Source organism: Leopardus geoffroyi, chromosome C1 (assembly GCF_018350155.1).
Source record: "Leopardus geoffroyi isolate Oge1 chromosome C1, O.geoffroyi_Oge1_pat1.0, whole genome shotgun sequence".
NCBI classification, from domain to species: domain Eukaryota; kingdom Metazoa; phylum Chordata; class Mammalia; order Carnivora; family Felidae; genus Leopardus; species Leopardus geoffroyi.
The window spans coordinates 219,698,272-219,722,949 of record NC_059328.1 but is presented as its reverse complement, the minus strand read 5'-3'; the positions used below and the strand labels follow the sequence as shown (position 1 = coordinate 219,722,949).

Below are 24,678 nucleotides of genomic sequence, written 5' to 3'. Positions count from 1 at the left end.
TTCAAAGGGACACAATCTCCTTTTGAAAAGCTGTAATGACTTGAAGTGAAACCCACTCGATCTACAGGGCAAGCTGGCGGGTAAACCCGCCAACACGGGCCATCACGCCCCCCCCCCCCAACCCCTGTCAGCTTGGCAGCTTGTCCTCAGTGGGACACGCCACGGGGACCCCGGGACCACCTCTGTCATTAGGAGAGCTGCGAGAAAAGTCGCCTGGAAGGGGTTGAGTGTTGCTATGTGGGAAAGAACTCGGCCAGCACTGTCCCCATGACTTCTTTCAGGGCTCCACAAATTAGTTCCAGTCTTTTCTGAAGGTGGGGGAAATTTCTCTGATAAAAACTCATTGATGTTTTCAGTTTTCATCATCTTTTTAAGAAACTGCGCTGCAACATTTACGAAGCCCTAATGTAATGGAATGTCATGTTCTTTATTTCACAGTGTGGGTCTGAGGAGAGAACTGCCCGGCTTCTTTGATAATCAAAAGCAGAGTTTGAAACATTGAAAAAACATAAGCAAAATGTGATGATATATTAGTGTTATGGTATAGAGAAGCAATTATTTTTTACAAGAAAAAGAAAATGACCAGTGTTTCTCAAACTTGTATAATATACAGATTCCTTTAAGGAAAAGCAATTTTTACGGATGTCCAGCATCCATAAATAAACCACCATGTGACAGCTAATTAATTGTTTGTGTGACGATGCCACACGAATATGCATAACACACACCGAAGTGTTGGTTCTTAATAATGGCTCTTATGTGACCAAAAAGGAAAAGAAACATGCATAATAAGAATGAATAAATTAACAACCATTGAGGCCCACCTAGAGTATCTGCTTAATGAATGGATGGTTATTGGGCTGAGGCCACCTGCCTCTTCTAAAGACGACGTGGTACCAAGTGGCGTGACCATTCCTGTGAGTCTACACACCCGTGTGTCTATGTGCCTCTCGGAAAGCTGCTTCTCTCAACCGTGCCCGCTGAACCCTGGAATCCTCTGCCCGCCCCCCCCCCCCACTGGTGCAAATGCATTGTTCATTCACAGGCCGCCTTTGTTTTTTCTCTTTATCTTGGGCCATTAAATAACCAGTCCCTCCACCAGGACCACGAAGCAAAGTTGGTGCAGAAATCACGTGGCTCTGTTGTTTGGAAGTTGGCCATCATTTGATTCAGAATATGAAGGCAGTTTCTCAAGCCTGCAAGAGAAACTGCCACAGACCCCAGCTTGATCAACACTGATGTCGCTGCTAGGACATCACGACTGCAGGACCTGCCACGAATGTCACCGTGGCCGCAAAGTCTAGCAGTGTGTGTGCACACGCACGCACACACACGCACGCCATGTGATGCCGATCCAGACTGTGCTTCCGTGGCTTCTGCCACCAGGCCCCTGGGACAGCACTTCTCAGTATGGACCGGTCCCCCCATATCTGTCTCCCCCAACCCTCTGTTCTGTGAGTTTGAGTTCTTCATAAACTCAAGGAAAAGGGCCCCGTTTCCCCATCTTCATCATCCTGAGCCAGGAATCAATAGGCCCTTAGTAAATGATAGAAGAATATGCCACCATGTGACAGTTAATCTTCTGCGTCAGCTGGGCTAAGGGAAGCCCAGAGAGCAGACACAACACTCTTTCCGGGTGGGTCTGTGAGGGTGTTTCTGGAAGAGATTAATAGTTGATTCGGTAGACCAAGTAAAGAAGATCTGCCCTCATCATTGTGGGCGGACATCATCCAATCCACCGAGGGCCCACATAGAACAAGATGGGACTTCCCTGCCACCGACATGGGAGCGCATGGGAGCTCCCGGTCCAGCCTTCCAATGCTGGGACCCACACCAGCACCCCACCCCACTCTGCCCCCCGCCAGTGCTCAGGCCTTTGCACTTGGACTGGACCACACCACCCGTTTTCTTGTTCTCTAGCCTGTAGACAGCATATCATGGGTCTGCCCGGACTGTGTGATCACATAATACCAATTCCCATAGTAAATCTCTAATGTATCTGTATATCCTATTGGTTCTGCTTCTGTGGAGAATCCTATTTTCCGAATACACATCAGAATATATCAGTGCTTATATATTTGAAATGCAACCAGTAAATAAATCAGAGTGCAGTGGAACAAGGGGATGTGTTATGGGTGTACATGAGCCCTCTCCTTCCCTCCCATAGATGGGGAAGATGTGGTCTACAACCATGGCAGACAATGTGGCAACTTTTTCTTTTGTTTCCACAGATGTTGCAGGCTGGTTCGTTGCAGTCATGTGCTGTGCTGTCAGGCAGAATTTAACTCCACGTGTCTCTACTGAATCTGCTTACAAACTGTGTAGTTTGGGAGCAGGAAGGCTTGCCACAGAGTCATCTTGCCTCAAGGCCAGGGATGGAGATGGGATATGGTGGCTTCCTGAGGGGCTGTGTGGCAGAAGCCTGTGAGGGATTCCTCTTAGAGACACACTTCATGAATGCCTTGGGACAGGCTGCTGAACCTTCCAGCCTGGGGCACGTGCAGGGAAACAGTGGAGTGGGTTGACCTGCCCCCAGGTTTTGGGGGTGGCTTAAACATCGAACACTTGTGCCCAGGGAGACCTGCCTGCAAACCATAAAAGAACAAGAAGATGACCTGGGAGGATTTTTTAACATCAGAAACTTTGATAGATGCTTGAACAGATGTACGACATGGAGAAGACCTCTCTCAGCAGGATGACAATGAGGAAGGGGTCTGGAATAATAAGAGGTCTGGAGAACAACCATTCTAGCCTGGAGACAAAGGCTGTCTCTAGTCTATCAGGAGAGGTGATAGAGGAAGCCGATGTCCTCAACAGGGCTGAGTTGGTCTATCAGCAAGTCTGGGCTAGAATTTGTGACAGGGTCACACACACGTTGTCTTTTTGTGATTGATTTACAACTCAATTGCAGTATGGTTAAACCACATGGTCCACGTGACAGGAATTCCCTGAACTTGGCTGAGACTTGCTTTGGCCTTAATATGTGGTCAATGTTTGGAAATGTCCCATGCATTCTTGGAAGAGTAAGCACTCTCTGGTTGTTGGGTGTGATGTTTTCTGTGGCCCTGCTGGGCCTACTCCTTCAATTACATTGGTTCAATCTTGTCTACCCTTTCTGAGAGCTCTCTTCTTCACCTTCTGATTACTAGGAGTGGTATGTTAAGTTGGTGATTCTTGTCTATTTCTCTTAGTTCTTCCAATTTTTATTTTATACATCTTAAAGCGACATTATTAGGCTACACAAGACTAAAATTATTATATTTCCCTGCTAAACTGAACAGTTTATCAATATTTATTGACCCTCTTTATTTCTAGTAAATATCTTTGCTTTAGCTTTTATATGGTCTAATATTAACATAGCTTAAGACAAAAATCTTTACCTTTCTTTCTTAAATAAGGACTCTAAAATGTTTTAACTTTGATCATTCCCTTCCCAATGTGAATGCTGTTGGTTTCATTAATATACTGCTATTCAGTGTTTCTTTCACCCCACAGCCTACACATTATTATTATTGTTGTTGTTGTTGTTGTTGTTGTTGTTGTTATGGTCAGTGTTCAGGCTCACCCATATACTTACCATCCTTTGGTGAATCTCAGACCTTCTTGAGCTCTCTTCCTTCCTGAAGCACTTCCTTTAGAATTACCCTCAAAAAAGTCTAATAGTTGTGAATTCTCTCCATTTTTGTCAGTCTAAGGAATCTTTAGCACAACTCATTCTTGGAAGATACTGTAGGCACAGATTTTTTTTTTAAGGCAGGTTTCATGCCCAGCGTGAAGTCCCATGTGGGCATGGACTCATGACCCTGAGGTCAAGACCTGAGCTGAGATCAAGTGTCAGATGCTCAACCAACTGAGCCACTCAGGTGTTCCAAGGATACAGAATTTTAGATTGGGGATTATTGTCTTTAAATATTCTGAAAGTGCTATTTCACTGTCTTCTGGCTTCTTTTGTTGTTGAAAATGTCAACATTTCAACAAGTGAGGAGCAAACACTGTTGCCCTTGAGGTGATCTGTTTTCTCTCTCTATCTTTAGATGCCCTCTTTGTCTCTGGTGTCCCTCAATTCACTATGATGCTGCCAGAGTGGTTTTCTTTTTATTTACTGTGCTTTATTATCACTAGAGTTTCTTAACCTGAGTATCAGAGCCCTTCACCAGTTGTGGGAAACTCTCAGCAATTATCTCTCCAATGTGGCCCTTCCTCCGTTGTCTTCATCCTCTCTTTCTCTTTCATAATTTTCACCTCTTTCAGATTTTGCATTCTATGGAAACTTTCAGATCAATCTTCTAATTCACTTAGTCTCTCTTCAGCAGTATCTAATCTGTTGTCTACCCTATCTATTGAGCTTGTGATTTCAGGTTTTTTTTGTTTATTTTTTTTATGTTTATTTATTTTTGAGACAGAGAGAGACAGAGCATGAATGGGGGAGGGGCAGAGAGAGAGAGGGAGACACAGAATCCAAAGCAGGCTCCAGGCTTCTAGCTGTCAGCACAGAGCCTGATGTGGGGCTTGAACTCACAGACCATGAGATCATGAACTGAGCCAAAGTTGGATGCTTAACTGACTGAGCCACCTAGGTACCCCAGATTTCAGTTTTAATTAGCATATTTACTAGTTTAATTGGTTTTATTTTGCATCAACTTGTTTATTGTTTTGATAATTTTTCCCATAGTACTTTCAACATTTTCTTTTACTTCTTGAAACAGATAAAATAAATGTATTCTATGGTCTAGCATCTGATAATTGCAACATCTTCAATCTTTGTGGATCACATTCTGCAATTTGTCATTTCTGCTGACTCTTCCTCATGGTGGCTAGTTTCTTTGTGTGAATTGTGCCATTTGAGAGTAAATTCATGCTCCATAGGATTTTACCTGTTGAGGCCTGGGGTTAAAGTTCATTCCCCCAAATTTGCATTTTCTAGGTGCCCAGGGAATTGACCTACCTGACACTTTTTTTTAACGTTTATTCAATTGTGAGAGACACAGAGAGACAGAGCATGAATGGGGGAAGGGTAGAGAGAGAGGGAGACACAAAATCCCGAAGCAGTCTCCAGGCTCTGAGCCGTCAGCACAGAGCCCAACGTGGGGCTTGAACTCACGAATCACAAGATCATGACCTGAGCTGCAGTCAGGACACTTAACAGACTGAGCCTCCCAGGTGCCCCCACTTGAGACTTCTTTAAATTTTTAGCTCTTTTTCCCCACACCAGGAGTGTCATAGTGTGAACTCCACCCAAACTCTTGTGAGTATGGGCTTTAAATTAGAAGTTCTTGGAGAATACTTTTCCTCTACTTAGATCCACCCAGAGTAGGACCATCTCTTCAGCAGGGCACATTGTTTTGTTTTTCCACCAAGATTTGCCTATTGAAGTAGCACTCTTTAGGGGTTCTGACTTTGAGATTTTCTGATCTGACTTCCAGCCTGGCTGAATGCCCCCGGTGTGTGCTCTGGCCCTAGGCAAGTGCCTCATAGAATCCAGGCCGTGAGCCACCAGGGATGGGCAGATATCCCCAGGAAAGGACAATCTCCAGCAACTGGTCCACTCCAGTTCTACACTTGTTTCAAGCTCTGACAATATCCTCTTTGTCTCCACGAACCCAGGCATGCATACAAAAAGCTGTTTTCTTTTTATGCTTTATCCGGCATATTGGGCATTCTATGGTGGGGATCTCTCCAGATGTGGCAGGAAACAGAAGAGTCAGTGCTTCCGTGTTTCAGCATTTTTAAGCCTCCCTCCTAGGCAGAGACTGGAGCTGCAGACCATGTTTCAATTCTGAATATTTCTTTCTTTGGTTTCTCTTTCCTCATTTGTCCTCTTTGTCAAGAGAGACTGCCCCATTTATTCGCCTCATTAACCAAGCTGGAAACCTGGGAGTTGCCGGGCCTGTCCTCACCCCTCGCATACAGTTGGGGCCAGCATCACATCGAGCTTTCCTCCTGTCTGTCTGTCCTCATTCTTCTCCACCTCTACTGCCACAGCCTCTTCTTCTCCCAGCACCTCCTCTTTTGCAGGCAGTGGTGTCCAAATATCAGGCTGTCAGAGAATGGCCACCCCCCTGTGAGCAAATAGGTGAGCCCCAGCTTCTGGGGTGCTGAGTGCCACAGAGCCCCACAGACCACATTAGCCCCAATGGTCGGTGGCGGTCCTTGACTTCATGAATTAATTCGCTTCTACACGACCTTTGGTTTGACAAGCATGTGCTCACCTGTCTAAGCACAGGCTTAAACAATATCTTCTTACTCACTTATGTCTTCATTTCCTCCTCTTCGATTAACAAGCATCTGATGAGCACCTTGGAGGCACAGCCTTGGGTTGGGGCTCGAGGAGTCTCCTGAACCAAAAGTTCCTGGGTTTCAAGGCTGGAAGCTATAAAAACTGAAGCCAAGTTGATACCATAAATCAACAGCACCTCCAAGTAAAATTACAAATTGGCGGGGGAAGGATTTTGAAGTCGCACAGTTTTGTACATAATTCATATCCTTAGTAAACACTGATTAAGTTTTGAAGGGATTTGTTGGGCGTGCAGCCATATTTCACTGTCAGTTGAATAAACACATGTTACATGCGGTGGATGTGTTAGACCAAGCACAGTGCTGGCATCGGTAACCGTGGTTTGGCCCCCAGCCCTGCCACTGTCCTTTTATATCAGTTGGGACACTTAATGAAACCTCATTTTCTCCCACCTGCCCCCTTTCAAAGAGGGGCTGTAAGTAGCACACAAGAGGACAAGCGTAGACAATGGCGGGGGCGGTGGGCGCTCTGGTACACAGTAGGTGTTCAATAAATGTCCCCACCTACCATTTTTCTCTGCCTTCCTGTTATGGACAGTAGCTGATAGATCTTTTTTCCAAATGCATCCATTCAAGGTCCAAATATCTGAAATAAAATGCCAAGATGGAGGAAAAAACCATATCCTGTGGGCCTCTAATCTTCACCAGGCAAACGTCTATATCAACGTGTTTTCCCGTTGTTTGATTTTATATTGCAGCGTGGGGCAGATGCCGGCCATGAAGTAAGCTGTGAAAAGAAATGCACTCAGTGTCCCTGGCATCCTCAGGCAAAGCCTGGCATCCTCTGTGTGTGTGCGTGCACACGTGTGCGTGTGCGTGTGAGTGCACGCCCTCGCCCGCACGGTTGCTCTCTCGTCCTCCCCCACCACCTCCCTCTTGTACAGCTCCCAGCCCCATTCATCACAGAGATGTCACCTCATAAAGCTGCCAGCCCCTCCCAGCTCACCGAGCTGTTGTGCAGATTTACGGAGTGACGTCTGGGTGACTGGCAACGTGGCTGCTTTACGGGGCGCGGCAGATGTCCGCATGTAAACCAGAGCGGCAGCCTGGCGGAGGTCTGCAACAGCGCACCGGGCCCCGCCATCGCGTGGAGTCAGCGCTGCCCTCCAGGAAGACTGCTAGGCGTGATGCTCTGTGCTTCCCGTGCTGAGTCGTTGGCCCTTTTGACTTTGTTTGCAACATCATTTTATAAGATTTAACCTGAAGACAATCCAGGGAAGAGGTATATATTTAAAAGGTGAAAAGAATGACAGTCACGCTTGGAGAGTTCATGAACAGGGACGGGGACATCATCGCAGGGTATTCTCATAAGAACCCAGGTTATCCCCCTGGGGACAAGGTCACCGGACTCCAGACCTCCCAGGGCTACCTGGTCCATGCTCCCACCCGCGGCCATTCCGCCTTGGCTGGCCTTGGGCCCACGTCTGGTAATCCTGGAACTACTGTGAGGGGCAGACCCTGGATTACCATCCCTATCTGCAGAAGGAGAGACTGAGACACAGAGCGACAGAGTGTGAAGAGGCAGGACTGGGATGGGGTCTGGCTCAGAGGCACCCCCGAAGATGGACAACTTCACACGTTGGGTTACGACCTGCCTCGTCCCACAGACCGAGCAACGCAGAACCCGGGGGAGACGTCCCCCGGCCCCTCAGAGCATGGCCTTGGAGGAGCGCTCAGAGAGGTGGCAAGCTCAGAGCACTCTGTGGACATCAAGCAGGGTGGCCCGGTCATATGACCGACACCCTCGCGTTTGCTGGGCCCAGGGAGGCCCTTGCCATCCATGCACATCACGGCACCTACATGGCAGGTGTGTAACACGGAATCGCACCAGGAAAGCTGGCAGGAGGGAACACCCAGGGGTCCCCGGACTAGGCCCTCACCCTGGAGGCAGGCAGGGCACAAGCCGCCTCCAGGCCCCGTTTGCAGACTCCCTCAAAGACAGGCACAGCTTGCCCTTGGGAGCTTGGAGTCCAGTGGGGGACACATGGCTATGTAGGTCACACCTGCTGGTGAGTGCTGCAGCCAGTTCCTGGGGCCATCAGGGGACAAACAGGCACAGCTTCACCCACCTCTGGGAGGGAGGGAAGAGCCCAAGAGGGAGGGAAGGGCTGGAGGGAGGGATAGCCAAGCAGAGGTCTGAGGCTGGGGTGGGAGTGGCGCCGTGGTGGGTGTGCTATCAGAGCCTACGTGCTGGGCCAGCACCACGTGGGAGGAAGTTGCAGGAATTTAGTCTGGCTGACAGCTGAGCCGAAAGGGGGTGGGCAGTGGGCGAGGTGGCCATCCTGTCGTCCCAGGGGCGCTGGGGAAGGGGTGGGGGGGCAGGATAGGACCCGCCCTGCATTTAGAGGAATCACTGGCCTACGGTCTGGGGCACAGGTGGGAGGACAGGCTGGGGTTTCAGGCCAGCAAGGACACAGGCAGGACAGCACAGCCACATACGCCAGTAGGGAGGGGAGTACGTGCTTTGTAGGAAACTTAGGAAGAGCCTGTGCAGCCCTTGGAGGGGGGGAGGCTTGGAGAGCGAGGGGAGGGACAGTTTCACGGGGCTGGACGGGGCAACGGTGTTAGCCACTCCCCAGTGACAGGGCACGGTCCGCTGGTTCCCCCAGAGCACTTCATGCCACCTAACTCTGGGGTGATGTTTCTGAGCACAGACCCTGTGCCAGCCACCTGGCCTCACAGGTCACCTACGGTCCCCGTGATGCCAGCTCATCATGAGGACATGGAACGCCACTGGACCAGGCCTGGGATGTGGAAAGGGTCGTGGTCACTGTCTTAGTTCATCCAGGATGTCGTAAGCACCCATCCTCCTTCCTCCCCTCAGAAAGACCACTGCAGAACCGAATCCTGCGGCCAAGCGAGCTTCTCGATTGAATCTATGGGATCAGGGAGACCTAGCTCGGTGCTGTTGGCTCTGGTTCCTCCCTGACTCCAGGGCCCTCTGTCCCAGAGCTCTTGCTGGCGTCTCTGCCCCTCACTTAACCTGCTCTGAGCCAGGATTTCAGCTGTGAGCCTCAGACATGTCCGAGGGAGGGTTCACTTGAACAGAATCCTGAAGAAGGCTGGGGCTCGTAATCGGAGGTCTATGGGTGGAGGTGACCCCATGGTGGAGGTGACCGCAGACAGCAGGGTGAGAACCCATCATCCTGTGGATGGTCCCAGCACCTGAGAAGCCAGTGAGCTCAGGGTCTGTGCAGAAGGGCACAGGGCGGGCAATGCCATGTGGTTAAGACTCAGAGGCCTGGGGCCAGGGAGCCACAGGTGCTGTTGCTGAGCAGGGCTGAGCAACGCTGTGCCCAGGGAAGTTTCTGGAGGCAGGGAGGCTATTTCCTTGTTGAGGGAGGAAACTGGAGCCCCCAGTAGATGGGGACAGTGGGGAGGAGGACAGGGGTCCCGAGAGTGCAGAAGAAAAGTGACAATGGCCTGTGGTGGCCAACTGGGTTGTGAGTGTAGGCTTGGAAGGTCCAAGAGGCCCTGAGGTCGGGGCCCGGGGCCCCAGAGGGCGTTGGACTGAGAGCCCAGGAAGGGTCTGCTGGGGATGAGGAAGAGGCTCCCACCATAGTCTGGACCTTCGGGACACGTGTGGACAGGAGCGTGAAAGTCTTTCCTCCCCATGGGTTGTGCTGGTCTCTGAAATTCTTGGATGTCTTTGAGAAAAGCCTTTGTAATTACGAGGCAGGTTTATTTGTTTGTTTCCCCCTGGTTTCAGCTCAGAGCTCACCAGTGTGTGATGTTCTGGAAGTCCGGGATGCTACCTGGCCACACCACACCGTGCCCGTCCCCCGGGAAGCACACATGTCATGGGCACTCATGAGCCCCCTCGAATGAGTCAAGGATGAGTGGTTTCCTCGTGTCCAGACTGGAGAGGGGACTTCCACGTGCCGGACTTTCCTGCCTGCTTGTTATTTTATTTCTTGGTGTCCATTGTTGGGTTAGCGGCCCCTAACCCGCCAGCTGCCACCTGCACATGTCATTAGCCGGAGTCACTCTCCTCCAGCCCATTAATCAGCCTGTTAAATACAGGACTTAACACCACGCCAAGCCATTTATCTGTGAGGCCAGGCTTCAGGCTCCTCTGTTCCCCCCACGGCAGTTGAGGAAATCATTAACACCTAAGAGCACGCAGCCCAGCCCACTCTTCTGCTTTGCACATTAGCCCAACTGCGTGGGCCCAGCGTCCGCCCCCCAGGGCCCCTCACCTTGGCTTGCCTCTCCCGCTCCCCCCACCCCAAGGCTTTGAAGGTGGGCCTTTGCTCGGTCGTTAGCAAGCGTGTGGGAAGTACTCCACACCCTTCTTCAACCCTCCCTCAACTTAGTGCTTGGAAGGCCCCTCAGGCGGCTGTTCAGAGTTGGTGGCTGCCTCTGCATGAGCAATTGGGACTCACTGCGTGTCCCCAGAGGGGTCTCCAGGTGCCCCTCTCTTCAGCTTCAGACGAGAATCTGAGGCCCCGAGAGAGTCAGTGGCTGGCAATTGTCACAACTCTCTGCTGCTCTCTGACCCCAGATCTGGACCTTTCCACCGTACCACAGCAGTTTCCAGCCTGGCTGGGAGAGTGGGCCTGGCTTGTCCCCTCCTGGGCAGCTGTTGGCTTCTCAGCTTTCTCCAAAGGGTCCAGACACACGGCTTGTCGGGTCTCGTTTGCCATGAGCAAGGTGGCAGATTGCATTTTTCTGAAGATGCCCATGGTGCTGTCCCCCACTGCAGAGGCTCTTGGCCGTTGACCTTGTCCCTCTTCCAGTCAGGATGTAAAACAATTCCTCCCACCTGGAACTTGGGCTGGCCCTGGGGCTGCTTTAGCCGTTCTGTCTGTGTGTGGTCATCTGTACCAATTGGTAGAGCCCAGGTTGGTGATAGAGTTTTGAAGCTGGCTAATTTTGCTCTGTTCTGTGGCCTCACTGTTCTCAGCCTGGCTGAGTTGAGCAGCCAGCCAGAAGAGCCACAGCCCAGAGTGGATGAGTCGGTGTTGATCCACAACTGACGAGGTCCACAGTGCCCTGTCAGGCACTCGTCAGGCCCACAGTGGACACCAGGGTCTCCCCATGGGGGACCGTCTCTGGAAGTCTCTGGACTTCTTTGCAGTTCCATTCTTCCCCCTTGAATTCATTTTCCACCCTGCCCTTCTTCTGTTTTGTGTGGAGTCCAGGGTTGTGACTATACATTTCCACCCTCTGGGCTCCCGGGAACCCAGTGTCTAGTATAGTACCTAGCATAGAGTATGGTATACAGTGTGATGGCTGGAGGCTCCATTGTTTCCACTTCCAACCCTCGAGGCTGCAGCCCTTCCTGGCCAGGCACAATTCTGTCCTTGGAGAGACAGCAGAGGGGAGAGAAAGGCAGAAATGCACTTGGGAAGCTAGGGGTCAGGGGATGAGGAGGTTTCTTTCGGGCTCTGTCACCAGGACTTGGGGGGACACTTACCTATAAAGTTTAGGGGCCATGGGGGCCTCTAAGATCTGGGATTCTCCATGGACTCATTAGTTCATCCACTCAGCAAATATTTGCTAAGCACTGAGTTTGTAGAAACTGGGGTTTCAGTGATAGAAGACACCATCCCTGCCCACGTTGAGCTTATAATCTAGAGGAAGACCAGCATTAAAGAACATATTGGGTGTGGATTCAAGCCCCAAAGGAGAAAAACAGAGGTTAAGGAAGCAATAAGAGATTGTCCTGGCCTCATCTGGTAGGGTGCTGATATGAGAACACAAGGGTGACCTATAGAATGGACAAGTCTGGGCTCATTCTACAGACTAGGGTAAGAAAGGCAATCCATGGAGAAGAAGCAGCATAGGCAAGGGCTCTGAGGACTGGAACAAGTGGAGAGTAAGAGAAAGATAGATGCTGAGTGTGTAGGCAAACAGTCACATCAGTTAGGATTTTAGATTTACCCCAAGAGCAACTTAAAGCTCTGTGGGTTATTGCCAGAGGAGGTCGGATGAACATTCTCTGGGCGTGGACCACAGAGCGGAGGGAGTGCGAGGGGATTTCCAAGGAGCAGTTCAGTGGCCTTCCCAAAGGTCTGGAGGAGAGGTGATGGTGACCAGTGTGCCTTAAAAGAAAGGGATGGGGCAATGAGACCAGTATTCTCAACTCTGCCCCCGACCTGCCCACCACATGATCCTGAATACTTCTTACTTGTCTCGGTCCCCTCCTTGGTAACATGGCAACAACCACTGTTCATTCAGCTCTGTGGAGCAGTGATGAGAGCAGACAGAGCAAGAGGGCCATTAGAGCCCACCTGGGCGGGGACACATTGGCGACTGATGAGACAGAAGAGGTGCACAGGACAGGATCCACGGAGGCTAACACTCATGGAGATGGAGAAGCTGGAGGGCTCCTATTTAGAGACTGGATGGGAAAGGAGCTCAGTTATAGGCATGTTGGGTCAAGCTGCCTGTGGGTCCCCAGGTAGGGCATGGGGCAGGTGGAGCTCTGACTACTCAGGCAGGACCCCTACTGATGGGGGGTGAAGACAGTTGCTGCTGTGAGAGCAACATGCCCCACACAGGTGTCTGCACTCTGCACTCGCTCAAAGCCTGCTCTGCTCCTAGAGGGCTCATCGACTGCTGAAAACTGGACACCAGGTCACAGAGACCATAACGTCGATGTGGTTGTAAACTTGAGAGAAGTCAGTGTAACTCTCCTTGGCCAAGAGACATGGGAGCCGTGGGTTCTCTGTACGGCCTTGCACGCAGAAGCCGGCAGGTATGCTGGAGTCTTATCTCTGTGGAGGAAAGATGGCATCTTTATGGAAGTTCAACCCTGATGTCACTGCATTTGTTCTGTGTCCGTGGATGGAATATGGCAGCACACTGGCATAAAGGAACACAGAGGAAGACTTTCATTTCCCTTCCCACAGGGGAAAAAGTAACTCTTTCCTATTTTATTCATCAGAGTGATTTAACCAGAGTTTGGGGGGCTCACAGAGATGATTTGGTTCACAAGTGCTTGGATCTCTCTCAGCTTCCTCCTCTGGGTTCACCAGCAAAAGATACTGCCCATTCAGCTTGTTCTCCACACAACTCAGGAAAGACATCTGCTCTGTCATCAATGAAGCTTTTCCAAATGTGGCCCAAGTAGAGCACTGAGTTGGAAACAGGGAGACCCAGGGTCCCACCCCAAGTCTACCTGGAGCCCATTGGGTGGCCTTGAACCCACCCAGCCTCTGCATCTTGGATCCACAAGATAGAAGGACAATGACCTTGGACCTACTGGGAGGTGGAAAGAGCTCTGGAGGAAGGCCTGGGGTTGTGCTCTATGGTGCCACACAATTTATTAACTCCTATGTGTTTCTAATCCTTTTGACACCACGACTGAGTTTTCTTTTAGATATATATTTTGATATTTTTAATTAACATACAGTTAATTCGCTCGTTGTGGCACACAATTCCATGGGTTTTGACAAATGCATAGTCACATAGCCACAACCACCGTCAAGATGCAATGACAGTTCCATCACCCAGAAAACTGCTAACTAATGCTGCTCACTGCTGCTAAACACTAGTTTGTTCTCTGCTCCCATAACTCTGCCACTTCCAGAATGTCACATAAATGGAATCACACAACGTATAGCCTCCAGGTCTGGCTGCTTTCACCTAGCATAGTGCATTGGAGATATACGCACGTTTTTGCATGTGTCAGTGGTTTGTTCCTTTTTAGTGCTGAGTAGTATTCCATTGTGTGGATGTACCATAGTTTGTTTCCCCATTCAGGAGCTGAAGGACATTTGGGTTGTATCTAGTTTTTGGCTCTCATGATAAAAGCTGTCATGTATACTCACATTCAGGTTTTTGTGTGCTTGTGAACTTTTATTTTCCTTGGCAAACATCTAGGCGTGGATTGCTAGGTCTTAGGGCAAGTGTGCATTTAACTTTGTTAGACCTTGCCGCTCATTTCCAAAGCAGCTCCGCCATCTTGCATTCCTACCAGCTGTGTATGAGTGTTTCAGCTGCTTCACATCCTTGACAACACTTTGTGCTGTTGGGTTTTTTTTTTCTTTTTTACTTTTTGCCATTCTAGTAGATGGGGCTGTGGTGTCCACACACATGTGCTCGAGGCCCTCAGGGTGGAAGATAAGGACTGGGGTGGGCAGGGCAAGAGGCCGACCCGGACTTCCATGTTACCAAGAAGACACAATTGTCAAGGTGAGACAATAGTGGGAGAATGGGACCTATTATACTTAGTCGTTCATTTGCCTCATTTCATAAACGGTGACACAAGAGCATCTATTTGAACACTTGCCCCAGGTCCCCAACATGATCTGACTTTTACTTGGAGGAAAAGTTAATGCAGACTTGGTTGGTTTTGAGAAGACAGAAATCTAGGAGAGAGGAAGAGCCCTCTTGGAATCAAAGTTAAAAAGAAATTAGAATGTACAAATATGTAATTTCGCTGCAAGAGTCTGGGTCTAATCAGACCAAAAGGGGCTGAAGCACGAATGCCTGAGTCTCAGGCCTTTGTCTCCAGAATGACTCTTAACATTTGGCTTAACTGGTATCCACTGATGAGACTGCAAATGTGGATCCCCCACCCCAATGCACACTGCCCAATGTGGCTTGATCGGTTCTCAAAGTCCCCACAGGAGTCCAGGCAACCTTGTGTATTTAAGAAAAGATGGGTCTGCAGAGAAGGACAATGGTAATTGTTACTCACTCAGAGTTTGAACAATGGTTCCTTTCATGGGTCTCAAGCTGTCCTCCAAATCACCCCTGCTATCACCAAGAAACCGACACCTCGGTTAATCTCCAACAAAATGTCAGGGATTGCAAAACAAGGGGTCCAATTTTCAGTTGCCCCTGACTGCCAAGTGATACTTGAGCAGGTCTGTTCTGCAGGGGATGAGGCCAGGAGCAGGTCCTGCCGCTTGCAGCCTGGGGCCCCCCTCCTCCTCTGGATGGCTGTGAGATGGAGATGTGCTGTGGGATGCTTACTCCAGCAGGATCTGCATCCTGAGAGGTCTCGCTCTGATGGAAGGGGTCCTGTGAAAACCCTGCTTGATGAAAAGGAGTATCTTAGAGGCACACACAGTGTTCTGGTGTGCTTCCCATTTTTCAATTCCGATGACAAGGCTTAGCAACAGAAATCGGGAAGGAGGCCTGTTCTTCAAAAAGCTATCACATTGTTGCTATTTTCACAGGGACTCCAGAAAGCTGCCCACACATCGGCTGCTTCACATGAATCCATGCAGCTCAGGTCATGTTCTCTAGGAAAACCGTGAAAAGATACACAATGAGAAAGGGCGCCTTGAGGAGTTCAGAGAAGTACGATAACTGGACGTCTTGTCTCTAAGTCCAAAGCAATCAGAAGAAAAGAGCTTGTAACAATTAGAGCAGAAATCAATGAAATTGAAAGCAGAACATCAATAGAGAAAAATCAACAAAACCAAAATCTTATTCTTTGGAAAGACTGATAACTTTGACAAGCCCCCAGCCAGGCTGACAAAAACAAAGGAAAGAAGACACCGGTCGCCAACATCAGACACGAAAAAAGGGCCATCTCTACTGGTCTTGTGCACATTAAAAGGATAAAGAATTATTATGAGCAACTCTACCCACAAACCTGATACCAGGATGAAATGCACCACTTCCTTGAAAATTACCAAAATTCACACAAGAATAAATAGACAGTATGAATAGACCTGTAACTACTAAAGAAAATTAATCAGTCACTAATAATCTTACAAAACACAGCACCAGAGCCAGATGATTTCACTGGTGGATTCTACCAAACATTTAAGGAAGAAATATTGCCAATTTTCTGCAAACTCTCCCAGAAAACAGAAGCAGAGGGAACAGTTTCAATTCATTCTGTGAGGTCAATATTACCCTCATACCAAAAGCTGAAAAAGAATTAAAAGGAAGAAAAATTGCAGAAGAATATTTCTTAAGCATAGATGCAAAAATCCTTAACAAAATATTAGCAAATCAAATTCGACAATGTCTAAAGGGAATTATACATCACAATGAAGTAGAATTTACTCCATGTATGCAAGATGGTTCAACATTCAAAAATCAGTTCAAGTAATACCCTACATGAACAAGGTTTGAATGATCATAAGATCATATTGTTTCAGAAAGAACTTTAGACAAAACCAATACCCATTCATGATAAAAGCTCTTAGCAAACTAGAAATAGAAGGCAATTCCCTCAACTTGACAAAGAACTTCAGTAAAACTCCAACAGCTAATGCTGTGTGTGTGTGTGTGTGTGTGTGTAACTATACTTGATGGTGAGAAACTGGATGTTTTACCACAAAGCAAAGACTGGGAATAAGACAAGGATGTCTCCCTCAACCACTCCATTCAAAATTGTATTGGAGGTCCTAGCTAGTGCAATAAGACAAGAAAGAGAAATACATCGTATTCACATTGGGAAGGAAGAAATAACGTTATCCATGATATTATGGATGACATGATTGTCTATGTAAAGTGTCCCAAAGAACCACCACCACCATCAACAGAAGCCTTCTGGGAGTGGTTGTGGTAAGGTCACAGGATACAAGGTTAATATGCAAAAGTCATTTGCTTTGTTATATACAACAGTGAACGAGTGGAATTTGAAATTGATGTAACATAAGTTACCATTTACATTTGCACAAAAGTGAAATACTTAAATACAAATCTCACAAAACATGTACAAGACCTATATGGGGGAAACTACAAAACTCAGATAAAAGAAATCAATGGACAGATATTCCATGTTCATGGATTGGAAGACTTAATATTGTTAAGATGTCAGTTCTTACCAATCTGATCTATAGATTCAATGCAATCCCAGTCAAATCCCCAGCAAGTTATTTTGTGGACATTAACAGGCTGATTCTAAAGTATATATGGAAAGATCCAGAACAGCCAACACAATACTGAAGAAGAGGAACAAATCTGGAGGACTGACATTGCCCATGCTCAATATTTACTATGAAGCTACAGTAACCAAGGCTGTGTGGTGTTTGTGAAAGAATACACAAATAAATCACTGGAACAGAGAGCCCAGGAAAAGACCCACACAAATATAGTCCACTGATCCTTGACAAAGATGCAAAGGCAGTTCAATGGAGAAAGCATATTTCTTTCAACAAATAGTTCTGGAACAGTTAGATGCCTATGTGCAAATGCATTAGATATAGATGAGAGAGATAGAGCTAGAGAAAGGGAAAGAGAGAGAGAGAGAGAGAGCCACCACATTTCACAAAAATTAGCTCAAGATGAATCAGAGCTTTACATAAAATTCAAAATTACAATTTTTTTATTATCCTAAAAGAAAAATCTGGGTAACTTGGGTTTGGTGATGAGTTTTTAGCTATAACACCAAAATCACAAGCCATGATAGAAAAATGTATGTTGGGCTTTATCAAAATTTAAAAACTTCTGCTTTGCTGAAGACACTGTTAATAGAATGAAAAGAAGAATGACAGATTGGGAGAAAAATGCTTGCAAAACACATATCTGATAAATAACGTGTAGCTGAGCACTCTTAAGAGAAAAAACTCTTAAAACTCAAAAATAAGAAAACTCACTTTAAGGATGGACAAAAGATCTAAACAGACACCTCATGAAATAATATGTACAGATGGTAAATTAGTATATAAAAAGATGCTCACATCATTTGTCATTAGGGAATTATAAATTAAAACAGCAGTGAGATACCACCACACGCCTGTCAGAATGGCTCAAATCCAAAAATCTAACAATTCCAAATGCCGATGAAGATGCCATTCATTATCGGCAGGAAAGTGAAATGGCTGCGCCATTTCAGAAGATAGTTGCCAGTTTCTTACAAAGCTAAACATAGTCTTACCATATGATCCAACAATCACACTCCTTGGTATTTACCAACGGAACTGAAAACTTATGTCCACACACACAAACTCCAGATGGATATTTATAGCAACTTTATTTATAATTGCCAAAAACTGGAAGCAACCACGATGTTCTTCAATAGGTGAATAGATAAACAAACTGGTACATCCATATAATGGGATATTACACAGCAATCAAAAGAAATGAGCTATCAAGCCATGAAAAGACAAGGAGGAACTTTAAATGGCTATTTCCAGATGAAAAAAGCCAATCCGGAAAGGCTACTTACTGTGTAATTCCAACTCTATGACATTCTGGAAAAGACTAAGCTCCGTACAATAAAAAGATCAGTGGTTGCCGGGAGTTTGGAAGGAGGCAGGACGGGGATGGGTAGATGAAATTCAAGTGATTTTTAGGGCAGGGAGGCTGTTTTTGCATGATGCTGTAATGCAGATACATGACATTCTGCATTTGCCAAAATCTATCAAACTTCACAACACAGAGTGTATTTTAGTGTATGTAAAAATATTTTTTTATTATTTGGGAGCTTGGGGGAATCCCCTCACCCAAAATGCAGACTTGTTATGTTAACCTTAAAAATAAAACTGCCAGTTATTTCGCCAGCAAAAAAATATGGTCTTATTTGGGAATAGCAGAGAATGACAACTCAGGACAAGCAAGCTACGGCAAAACCCAAGCAAGTCCCAAGAGCAAAGGACAGGAGGCTCCTTTATAGAGGAAAGGAAAGGCAGGGGGTGGGAAGGCTACTGTAAGCTAACAGTCCATCAGAGTTGGACTGGGCCTTCTAAGTATAGTGGCTTCTCATGAGCTGGGTTGTGACTGTCTCTCGTTGGCTGGGCTGGGCTGTCTCTCTTTGGCTGGGCTGTCTCTCATTGGCTGGGCTGTGACTGTCTCTCACTGGCTGGGCTGCAAGTGTCTCTCATTGAATGGGCAGTGACTGTCTCTCATTGGCTGGGCTGTGACTGTCTCTCGTTGGCTGGGCTGGGCTGTCTCTCTTTGGCTGGGCTGTCTCTCATTGGCTGGGCTGGGCTGTCTCTCATTGGCTGGGCTGCAAGTGTCTCTCATTGAATGGGCAGTGACTGTCTCTCATTGGCTGGACTGTAACAGTCTCTCACTGGCTGGGCTGTGCTGTCTCTCATTAACTAGGCTGCAACTGTCTCCATTGGCTGGGCTGTGACTGTCTTTCATTGGGGCTGTAACAGTCTCTCATTGGCTGGGCTGCAAGTGTCTCTCATTGAATGGGCAGTGACTGTCTCTCATTGGCTGGGCTGTGACTGTCTCTCACTGGCTGGGCTGCAAGTGTCTCTCATTGAATGGGCAGTGACTGTCTCTCATTGGCTGTGCTGTGCTGTCTCTCATTAACTAGGCTGCAACTGTCTCTCATTGGCTGGGCTGTGAGTGTCTCTCACTGGCTGGGCTGTGACTGTCTCTCACTGGCTGGGCTGGACTGTCTCTTCCTGGCTGGGCTGCCACCGTCGCTCATTGGCTGGGCCCTTGCGGAGGAGAGCGGTAGAGTAGCATCCACGCACAAAATGAGTCTCTTCCTGTTGGGTCTGCAACCGACACTGAGTGGCAGGGTGGGAGAGCTCCCGGTCCCGGCCTCCAGATGCCCTTCGGAATGAGCCTCCCCTTGTTCATTTTCACAGATAAGAGAATCGAAGCTACGACAAGTAGATGAAGGGGTGGGTGGAAAATGTGACCTACGTAAGGCTGGACGTGAGTGGAGTCTGGAGGACTGAAGGCGAGAGGAACCGCACGTAAGGACTCCCCGCACTCCACAAAACTCGTCCCCGTGGGAGGGACACGGCCAACGATTGTGCCGCTGCCGTGTGTGTGCTGGGACGGAATGGCCGGGTAAAGGTTGGTGGACAGTGGGAGCCGGGTTCTCACTGTTAGAGTTGACACTTCAGGTCAGCAAGGGAAGGAGGCTCCGGGGACCCACGAGGTACTGGATTGCAGTCAGACACATCTCGAACTCGCGTTTAACCTTCCGCGGACACAGATGGCTCCACAGAGAAACGTGTACGGACGTGTGTGCAGTTGGGTCACCGTATGCACTTATGTCTGCTTGCCGTGGCCATTAAGAGGGCCGGAGGGACTCGGGCAACGAGAACACCAAGCACCCAGGTCGTGATTTTCAATCTCATTCTGCCATGAAAGGAACCAGCTCCTTAGAGACTCTAGGACTGGGTGGGGGGTGTACAGGATGAGTCTCGAGCAGGAAGTAAGGAAGTGAAAGAGAGAGCGAGAGATGGGGGAGGGAGGGGAGGATGAGGAAGAGGAGGGGGGAGGGAGGAAGGAAGGAGGAAGGAAGGAGGGAGGGAGGGAAGGGAGGGAGGGAGGAAGGAAGGAGGGAGGGAAGGAGGGAGGGAGGAAGGAAGGAGGGAGGGAGGGAAGGAAGGAAGGAAGGAAGGAGGGAGGGAGGGAAGGGAGGGAGGGAGGAAGGAAGGAGGAAGGAAGGAGGGAGGGAGGGAAGGGAGGGAGGGAGGAAGGAAGGAGGAAGGAAGGAGGGAGGGAAGGAAGGGAGGGAGGAAGGAAGGAAGGAAGGAGAGAGGGGTGGAAGGGAGGGAGGGAGGAAGGAAGGAGGGAGGGAGGGAGGGAAGGAAGGGAGGAAGGAAGGAAGGAAGGGGGGAGGGAGGGAGGAAGGAAGGGGGAGGGAAGGAAAGAAGGAAGGGGGGAGGGAAGGAAGGGAGGGAGGGAGGGAGGGAGGAAGGAAGGAAGGAGGGAGGGAAGTAAGGAAGGAAGGAGGGAAGGGAGGGAAGGAGGGAAGGAAAGAAAGGAGGAGGGAAGGGAGGGAAGGAGGGAAGGAAGGAGAGAAGGAAAGAAGGGAGGAGGGAAGGAAGGAAGGGAGGAGGGAAGGAAGGAAGGGAGGAGGGAGGGAGGAAGGGAGGGAGGGAGGAAGGAAGGCCAAAGGTTCCCCAGTAGCCAAAGCAGAAACAATGTGAGCAAAAAAATAAAGTCGAATTGGGTTATAACCCAAAGTATAAAATAAATATCCATGAATCCATAATGATATAAATGACTGTTAAAACTGATAATTGATTAAGAAGAGACAAATGCACGTCGCAGTGACTTGAGTTAATGATACTTAGGGTACATGTGGAAGTTGCTAAGAGTGAATCTTGGAAGTTCTCTAAGTTCTGCAACTATGTACAGTGACAGATATTAAGGAGACTCACGGTGGCCGTTCAGCAATGTAGCCACATCAATCATTGTGTCCGACACCAAAGCTCATATAATGCTGTACGTCAGTCGTACCTCAGTACCAAATAAATCAATGTGTAGGAAGAGGCAAATCCCCAGTGAGTGCAGAATTCAAATACCGTTTGCAGATACCCCACTCTGAAGGAGGGAGCAGAACTCCTTGCTCCTGAAGTGCGCGCTGTGCGTGGAGATTCCTTCCAGGCAGGACAGTCAGAAAAGGGGGAAAAGGAGAAACTTCGCAGTGGAGAAACTGACAAAAGGCTACTGGCAGGTGAGCAGGGTCGCTGTCACTGGTCAGGAATCGTGTTAGTAGCAGGGCGCCTGGGTGGCTCAGTGGGTCAAGTGTCCGACTTCGGCTCAGGTCACGATCTCACGGTTTGTGAGTCCGAGCCCTGCATGGGGCTCTGTGCTGACCCTCAGATTCTGTGTCTCCCTGTCTCTGCCCCACCCCCCTCACACTCTGTCTCTGTCTCCCTCTCTATCTCTCAAAGATATATAAACATTTACAAAAGTTTCTTTAAATCATGTTGGTAGCATGCACTCTTGATGAAAATGGCACTTTTTTTCATAATCCCAATGTATTCATAGGGAAAAGCATCAGACAAATTCCCCTGGAGAAGCAGACTGCAACACACCTGACCGGTACTCCTCAAAATCCCAGACAAGGAAAGTCGGAAATCGTCACGGCCAAGACTACTGAACCTAGAGACATGATAACTGCACACAGTGAGGTACCCTGGAAGAGGTCCTGGAACAGAAAAAGGAGATCCCGGCAAAGAAGAAAACCCAAAGAGACTGTATAAACGTTAGTTGACAACAATGTATCAAAAATTAAAAAATAAAGACATTAAAAAAAACCATTGCGTCAATATTGGCTCATGAAATGTAACAAATTGTTCCGAATTGTTACAAACTGTACGAATTGTTACGAATTGTTATGAATTGTCACCAATTGCAGTAGTGTAAGAGTTAAGCAGGGAAAACTGCCTGGAGGTGTATGGAACTCTGTACTAGGAGTTCAATTTTTCTCTAAGTCTTAAGTGTTCTAAAACTCATGTCTATTAGGGCTGTTGTTGGTTTTTGTTTTTGTTTTTTTTTTTTAAGTGTAAGCAAGAAGCAGGAGAAAGACAAACTTTATCGGGAGGTTATGGGCTTTCTGAGAGGGCAGTGGCCTGCTCCCCGGCTTGGGATGGGCATTTCCACCGATCTCATCCAGTCCCCCATAACTTCGGGTTAATGCCACAAACCCCCCCCCACCCCCAGGCGCTGCTCTAATGCCCCCGCTAGGAAGAGAAGCCCAGTTCCCTGTCTTTCCCCAAAGGCGCGGTGGGCTCGGCCTGGGGTTTCCCGCCTGTATCCCCCGGAAGAAGTGATGGCATCTTTCTGTGACTGTCTCCAAGTCAGGGCTGGGCCGTCATCGCCTCACGGCAGACCCCGCGGCCGCATCCCTTTCGCTCCTACCCTGCAGACGCAGCGGCTGCCGGTTGGTTGCGAGGTCTCCCTGCCGCGCTTCCGAAGGTCACAGCTGGCGCTCCCCGCTTCCCGTGGTACCTGCGGGGGCCCCTGCGAGTCTGCTGTGTCCTTGCCGGTTCATCAAAGATCCGCTTCTCAGCTGTTTTTTGTTTGTTTGTTTGTTTGTTGGCAAACGTGCAGACCTGGAAAGCATAACATACTTATTCTTGTCACTGTTCATAGAAAGATAGAGGCATGACTTACGCTCAGTAAGCGCAGAAATCCCAAGTTCATTCATTCAGCTCAAGCAATGTGTACAAATGAATGAATGAACTGTCACTGATGCCAGCCTCAAGACACGTAGTACCACCAGCCTTGTGCGTGTGCGTGTCCATGTGTGAGCGTGCGTGCATGTGCGTGCACATCTGCGCGCGTGAGCATGTGTGCGCACGCGCCTGTGTGTGCGTGCGTTGGTGTGTGTGTGCGCGTATGTGTGCTGCGTGTGGGTGCCCGTGCGTGCGTGCACGTGCGTGCCTGCCGGCTGGAGGTGGAACGCACGTTTCCCATCCCTGCCGTTCGGAGCTGCGCGCCCGTCTCTGCGGTGTTTCCCGCCGCGACCCCGTCTCCACTCTCTGCGCTCGGCCCCCCGCAGTCCCTTCGAAGTGCTTCCTGCCGCCACTGACTCACTTTTTTCTGCTTTTTTCTCAGAGACACGTGGCCAACTTCTTGAACGTTCGTTCCTCCAATAGGAGCCCGGTCACGATTGCCACGTGGCTCATCTTAAGAAACAGCTGTGTGTAGGGAGCGCGGAGGCTTCACCGGGTTCCAGGTGAACTTACCGATGGGCTGGGAGGGGCGCGCTGAGCCGGCTCCCGGGGACCCTCCTGCATTTGGCCGAAGGCTGTGAGCGCAGCCGGAGCCACCTGACCCCGGGTCTCGGGTCTCGTCTTCCGGGGAGCCGTTCCCACACTTGTGGCAACACAGGCCGCTGAGCTCCACCCCAGGCTTTCTGATTCGGTGAGTCTGGGGTGGGGCCGGGGATTCTGCATCTTTAACAGGTCCCAGGTGCTACTGGTGCTGCCTCTGGGGGGCCACCCTTAGAGCCTCTGGGTCCGGGGAGGCCTGGCTCCTACCTGCTTGGGATTGCGCGCCAAGAGCTGCAACGCAGGGAAAACCAGGCTGTGCTCAGCCCACGCCCCACTCCCCGAACCCCCCACCCCACCCCGTCCCTGCCCTCAAGACCCTCCACCAGGCCTCCTGTCTGAGATCTTTACTGAGAGAGGAAGGAACCCTTCCCAGGACTCAGGGCTCCCAGATCCTTCCTCCAGTTCGGGCGCCCTTTGATCCATGGCTCTGGCAGGCCTCCTGGACAGTGAGACGCTCAGGGTATCGTGGTTAAGCCACAGGCTTCGGGGCCAGAAAGACGTGGGCAGGCCACTAAGTAGCTCTCAAAAGGAGGTTGAAATTAGGATGTTTCTCGCGGGGCTGAGGGGCTCGTGCGGGTTTACGCGGCTCAGTGGAGACAAGGCGTGGAGCGTGGTGTCTGGTCCACGGCGGCCCCCTCACTTTAAGCGGCCTTCCCTTGGATGGCGATGCTGTGGGTGGGGAGGGTGGGAGTCCTGGGTCGAGCTAAGCTGGGAGCAGACCCTTCCGGGAGCCCCTGACTAATGGGTGGGGCCTGGGGGCCTTGTGGGTGACACGCTAAGTTCACTCCATAACTAAGCCTCACCGTGAATGAGGGAGGGTCCTCTGTCCCCTGCCCCCTCCCCGTTCCTCACACCCTCCTGACCCTGAATTTCAACGGTCCCGCACCTGTGCCTCTTTAGTCATCCAGGATTTCTCCTCCTCAGCAGCACTGACGTTTGGGGCCAGCGGATTCTCAGTGTGGGGGCCTGTGCCAGCACCGTGGGG

At 49.3% G+C, this 24,678-nt stretch overlaps 1 long non-coding RNA gene across 1 annotated transcript; it reads left to right on the top strand.

The window, feature by feature from the left end:
• The first annotated feature begins 18,938 nt into the window (after positions 1–18,938).
• LOC123596974 lies at positions 18,939–22,246 on the top strand. The gene is made up of 3 exons (XR_006711906.1): positions 18,939–20,238; positions 21,444–21,586; positions 21,904–22,246. It is a non-coding gene; the product is annotated as an uncharacterized LOC123596974 (long non-coding RNA).
• Positions 22,247–24,678: the final 2,432 nt, after the last annotated feature.